At 39.1% G+C, this 6,337-nt stretch overlaps 1 protein-coding gene across 4 annotated transcripts in view; it reads left to right on the top strand.

Annotated features, from left to right (window-relative positions):
- Nucleotides 1–862: 862 nt before the first annotated feature.
- LOC8039969 (putative phospholipase B-like 2) overlaps nt 863–6,337 on the top strand; it is a 70,294-nt gene continuing 64,819 nt past the window's right edge. For 2 of the 4 annotated variants that reach the window (XM_040502120.2, XM_040213553.3), the window contains exon 1: nt 869–919. The gene's annotated coding sequence lies outside the window, so the exon portion shown is untranslated. Of the gene's footprint in view, nt 920–6,337 lie in introns of all 4 variants that reach the window. The other 2 variants (XM_040213550.3, XM_040213556.3) reach the window with 2 other exon arrangements.

Below are 6,337 nucleotides of genomic sequence, written 5' to 3'. Positions count from 1 at the left end.
TTCATCAACGCCTCTGTACGAACTGTGAAGCCCGGTTCCAGGACACCTGCACGATTGGGAGACATAAGAACAAGCTCGGGAGAGAGATCATTGAGGCATACAAGATAGCCCATGACGATCACAACATCGCTGCCCCTTCTCTCGCCTTGTCCAGAAATGAGATCAACTACCTGAAACCAGAGCTGGATTAGCCAAGGGGCGCTCTATCTCAATTTGTCAATAGTGTTTTTCTCTTTCTTTTTTCTTTTTTCTTTTTTTCTTTTTTTCTTTCTTTTTTTCTTTCTTTCTGAATTCTTTTTATCTTTAGTGTATTGGGTGTAAATTTGTGTTTTTCTTTTCCGGGTGTATATAAATATATTAATTTCCGCATCTTCCTCTTTAGTCTCAAATGTTAGGAAGAAGATAGCACTATTGAAGGAGACACCAGTAAATGTGTGTTGCTAGTTGAAAGAACTGTGCTGTCTGTCCTTGTCCTTAAGTGTTTTTATTCTTTCTTTGACTCCCGTATTTTAACCAACACGCTCTTTCATCTTTGTCACTTACCCCCGAGCAGTTAGACCCACTAATTAGATAGCAACATAATTAGGGCAGAAGCCCATATGTCGTTAGGCATATGAGAATCCCTTAAAGGATTCTCATTTGCCATTTTAAGTAGACGCACTGCGGAAATTGCGAGTGGAAGAATCCCGAGGGATATTGACTTGGTCGGCTAGCTGGAATGCCCAGTCGCCTTGCAAATGTGTCTGTAATACTCTGCATGCCCTTGTCGGAGTATCACATGGCAAGCTTGTCGGTAACCCGTTGAAGGAGGCTCTTTTCGCTGATATCTCCTGTAGATATGCGGGCCCGGCCCGCAACCGATAGTGCGTCCTCTCGGTTGTTGGGCCACCAGTGTACAGAAAGTGAGCGGGAGGAACGGGTGAGTGCTTAACTTGTTTTCGTTCACTACCGCTTTAAATCCTCAACAAAATTAGGCCTTAAAACTATTCGTCATCGTATTCCGGTTATTTTGATTGTTTCTAACTCATTCTGTCGAAGCCCTGGAGTGCAGAAAATAAACTAACGCCATAGCGAATGTATTACGGCAGACCCGGAATAATTCTTGACGGTTAGTTTATATCCATTCTTAAGCCTAAAACGAACTTTTTATTTTATTATTATTCACTAAAAATATAAGTAATAGAAATTATAGTTTTTTTTTACACTCCCATTACAACCCCTTCATAAGACAAAAGTATTTTAGGCCAGCACAGCCGGAGATTATTTGACCACACACATTTATAGTCTATTCGTTTTCCCCGTGCCGATGAACACACGTTACTTTCTTTAATATTTCAGTAATTTTTTTTTTGAGTTATAGACGTTGAATGTTAGATTATGTTATGTACAGACATTGAGAATAACCTAGCTTCTGTTGAGGTGAGTACCATAATAACAACCTTAAATTCAATGACAAGCTAAAAGACGATATCAAAACAATTTCGAAAGGTACCTGCATTGAGCTGGACTTTATAATAGAAAAAAGATAAACAATATCGAGCTAGCTAAAACTGCCTTCTTCCCGGCAAGAAAGAAAAAATATTTTTAAACTGGATAAAATTACCTGTACAGTTGAAGATATGTTGGACGGCTTGAAAAGCAGCAGCTTAAGGAATAACCTTATAACGTTCGTACAAGATGAAAAAAAAAAATTAGAGACGACAAAAGTAAAGCTTCGAAGCCCCGGTGTATATTTAAAAACTTTTTCTATCGTCTTCATTCCTGGAATTGTAAAGCTTCATATTGGGCAGAGCTGCCAGACTACAGGGCGACCTTGACGCCGGTAATTTTCAAAATTGTGGACTCGATTGTCAATCTACAAATACAACAAATGTCACAAAGTGCGTGGCTATAACTTTTTTTATAAACAGTGGCTCGTTTAGACTGTTGCAATGAACAAAAACAAAAACAGACGCCAACTACTCTGGTACAATAATGCAATTTGTGTAACAATGGTTTTTCACGGGAAACGTGCATTGTCTCGTAAAAGGGGTGGGGAGCTCTAAAATTGTGTTATGCCGAAAAGTCTTACCGCCGATTAACTCTATGCTGATTTGCTTAGCCAGGTGATGACGTCAGGCCCCCTACCTCGACGCTGATTGGCTGGTCCGGGCTCTCGAAGAGCGCCAGGTGTTTAACACCCGGTTTGGCGCCAGTACCCCCATTTCAGGAATGGCTATCGAGTGTACATGCCAGGCGTTAAGAGAGTCGCTATATTATCCGATGAAAAGCACCGAGGGCGTAGACGTTAACTCCAGAGGAACCGAACTGAAACCATACGTTTCACGTGCAACATCGCAATCGCCCAGCTATTTGGCATGCATCTTTTTCAAGGTGCGTATAAAGAAAACTTGTACACCTGCAGGGCAAGGAAAATTGCGATGGAGGCCCGTTACACGACGGCGTTTTTCTGGCTTGGGATGACAGCACAAAAGCGAAATTTGTCAGCAATCAAGATTAGTATTTTTTGAATAAAACCGGAGGGATGTTTCAAGCAAACTAGATGTTCTTAAAAGGCGTTTATCAGTACCCCGGCTGGCCTTGGTTTTCTTGCTGAGACGTGGATATCCCGGAGCATTCTTGATAGCGAGGTTGTCCCCACTGACAACACGATAATACAGAAGGACGGCGACACACGTGGTGGTGGGGTTAGATGGCTATCAGTAGGTACTACAAACATTGAAATAGCTGATACGTTGAAATTATTTTTTCGGGGGGTTAAAATTTTACTTTTACGATCGCGTATGCCTTGTCGACGGTGTATGCGGGCGTGAGCATGCGCTATTTTTTTCTCTTGACACCCTAAACCGTTATGAATATAATATTGTAAACCTTAAAAGAAGAAATATTGTAACAGATGGACTGGGTATTCAAAAAAAAATATGATCATCACTGCTGTAAGGGACACATAATTGCCCTAAGATTACTTGGATAGTGCGATAGTTGCAGCCTGGAGCAGATAGAGAACACACGTGTTGTCATGGTTCATCACAATGCTTACTTGATCTTAAATTCATTTCATTTCATTTTATTACCTTAAAGGGCCCGTTAGGGGTACTACATAAGGGGTGGTGTTACATATAAAAGAAGTTTAACAAACATTCCTGTCGGAAGGTGGTTGACGAGAGTCTCCTTGAAGACGGATGCACATGTGATGGTGGCGACGTGGTGGGGAAGGCAGTTCCAGTTTGCTGCTGCTTGAGAAAAAAAGAAGGCTAAAAAGGTTTTAGTGCGAATACGTGGGAGAGTTACTTGAACTGGATGACCAATGCGCGGAGATATACCTGAATGGGTGACATTGTGAGGTCCGTCATTGAGCGAGCTGTAGTAAAACCTCTGAAATAGGTAGAGGCTTGAAGTGCGAAGGCGAAGAGAAAAAGGTGTTAGGCCGGATTCTGCTTTTAAAGGTGAAATGCTGATATCGTATGAGTAAGCAGAATAAATTAACATTGTAGATCGATTTCGGACAGATTGAAATTCGTTACTAATATATGCTTGGTGAGGGTTCATTATGTCAGATGAGTGTTCGAGTTTGGCAAACCGATGGTTTTGTCCCTAACTGTAGGGTAGACGTTTCTGGTGGAATCCTTGATAGTTTAGTGATCCTGGAGTCCGAACAGTTATGAACGAACAACTCATCTAAATTTTCTAAAATATGATGTTGTGACAAAGCCGACAAGGGTAGCATTCTTCGTTACTTAGATATGAAGTGTGACTATTTTATAGCTTTTTATGGCCAATCTGCCGACATTTATAATTAGCCATTAATTTGAGTGGTTACAAGCAATTTATAACCGCTGCCTGACCATGAGACATTCTTCATTTCAGTCGTTTACCATAGAACACTCATATAGGTGACAAGAAAAGTAGCTGAATTTCTTAAAAGCTAGGTTTTCAGTAAGCTAACTTATATATATTAAAATATGAGGACTTCCCATTCACATATTCTTTTTTTTCTGACAAATTAGATTTTCCCGTCACACTTCAGATGAAACACAATCGGAATGAATCTCCGGCTCAGTCAATAACTCAACATTTTTACTAAAATGCAGTAGAAAAACGCTCTGCTGATTGCCCCATTTAATTCAAATAGCAGTCGCACTACTTAAGAACTAAAAATATTTATTTCCAGTACATTGCCTAATACAACAATTACGAGATGGTAAAAATATTCCACACTTTTTCAGCAAGTTCAAAATATCTTAATTACATTTGTTTATGACTGAAGTAATCATTTAAAACAAGAAGTTTGCCCTTCCCATTAAGTTTCTTTGGCAGGCACAGCCAATATGTTGAATTTAATGGTCGGCTTACGGGAGACAGCTCCTTAAAATGTTACGTTATAAAAAAGTAAAAACAAAATATTTACTTCCCGCGCATTTGTTTATGTAGCAACCGTCAGCTTTAGTTTTAAGCACTGATTCGAGTAAAATGCTGCAACTTTGCGTCTTCTCTGACACAATCTGAGGAATATGTGTCATTGAAAGTTTATATCTCGTAGCATAAAAACAATCGAAAAATAGGTAAAAAAATAAACGACTAAAAAAAGTTAAATGCTCTGCGACATAATAAATCTTCGCTTATAATCTTTATATCCAAAAATGTTAGGATGGAGGAGCTCTGTAGGCATTGCATCATGCTACGCACACAATTTTCAACACCCGCAAACTTGGTTTGAGAACTCGCACAATGAAAACTAGAACCGAGTAGCTTCTTAGGCATCTCATTTTAGAGTACTCTTTTTAATTGGTCTTTGCATGGTCACTCAATTTAGTGTTTCTACGATAAATGTCGCAGCAACGAGAGCGATCAGGGAAAAAAGACAGTCAAGCTGGTATACTTCCTCCACAGTATTCCCAAAAGTAGGCGAAAAGAATTGTGTGTGGTGGTTTGTTTATTTTTTCCTTAGTCTCGGCTCTATCATCAAAATATATAACGATTACGTTAATAGCTGATCACCATTTTGCGAACTAGTGTTTTTTTTTTTTATTTATTCACGAGTTGCCTTGCATTGCCAGAAAGCATAACAGCAGAAGTAATAAACGAAAAAAAAAAAAGCTTTTCTTTATTCGCAGAGCACACTTGCTTCCTCCACAGCTTGTTTTATTCTTGGATGGTCTAGATAAAAAATAATTCGCGTTCATGTTCGTTCTGGCACGGTATTTTCTTATTTGAAAACCATGATCCGTCCGAGTGGAAACAGTATGTTTTTAATAAGAATTTTTTGTTAATACCCGGCCTCCCACTAAATATCAAGAATAAAATTGTATGTCTCAGTTTGGTCTGTCGGGCTAAGAGCAGTTCTAAATTTAATGCAATTATCATTTCAGTAAAACTATATTTTTGTCGGTATCGTCCCAGAACAAACCTCTCTGCCCTATTTTTAATTGTTTCTAGTTTTTCAATTAGATATTTCTGTGCAGTGTTCCATACAACACCTGCACATTCCATAATTGGTCTAACATATTTTAGATATGCCGCTTCCTTCAAGTTGGTTTCTGAATATCTTAAATTTCACTGAATAAAGTTCAATACCCTGTCAGCCCTTAAGACAACGTCGTCAACTTGAGCGTTCCATGAACACTCGTTGGACAATGTGACACCCAGATATCTGTACATACATTTGGTTTTCATCAAGTCGTTACTCACATTGTGTCAAGTATCAATGCGTACATTTTGTTTTCAGGAAGTCGTTACTCACATCGTATCGAACATTAATATTCTTCTCATTTTTAGTAAAAGTTAGATGGACACACCGTCTTGGGTTCAAATTCATTATCCATTTAAAACACCCGTTTTCAACACATATCAGGAAGGACAGTTTGTCATAGTTCCGCGTCTTGTTCACTCGCAATGAATTTATACAAAACATAATCACCGGCCTGCAGTCGTATATGAGATGACCTTTGGTAAGACATATTAATAATGTAACATAAAAAAGAGTGGTGTTAAGGAGGACCCCTGGGGGGGGGGGGGGGAAGGGGGGGGGGGGACTCCAGATGTCACGTCGACGTAATCAAACCGTTTTCAGTTCAAAACCACACTCTAGCACCGCTAGGACAAATAACGTTCAATCAATTTTATACTAGTGAGAATCTAAATTGCGCATTATCAGTTTCTGGAGAAGAAGCTTGTGTGAAACCGCGTTAAATGCTTTCTAGAAATAAAAAAAATAGAGTCCGTTTGTTTGCTCTCGTCAATACCAGATACCAATTCGTTGAAAAAACTCATCAAGCTGGGTTGTATAAGATAATCCTTTATAAAAATGGAGTTGCTCACTTAGATTAACATTGTTTGC

This window comes from Ixodes scapularis, unplaced genomic scaffold (genome assembly GCF_016920785.2).
Source record: "Ixodes scapularis isolate PalLabHiFi unplaced genomic scaffold, ASM1692078v2 PGA_scaffold1__304_contigs__length_218370807, whole genome shotgun sequence".
In the NCBI taxonomy this organism is placed as follows: Eukaryota; Metazoa; Arthropoda; class Arachnida; order Ixodida; family Ixodidae; genus Ixodes; species Ixodes scapularis.
The sequence above is the reverse complement of the archived record's forward strand: the minus strand, read 5'-3'. Positions and strand labels throughout refer to the sequence as shown.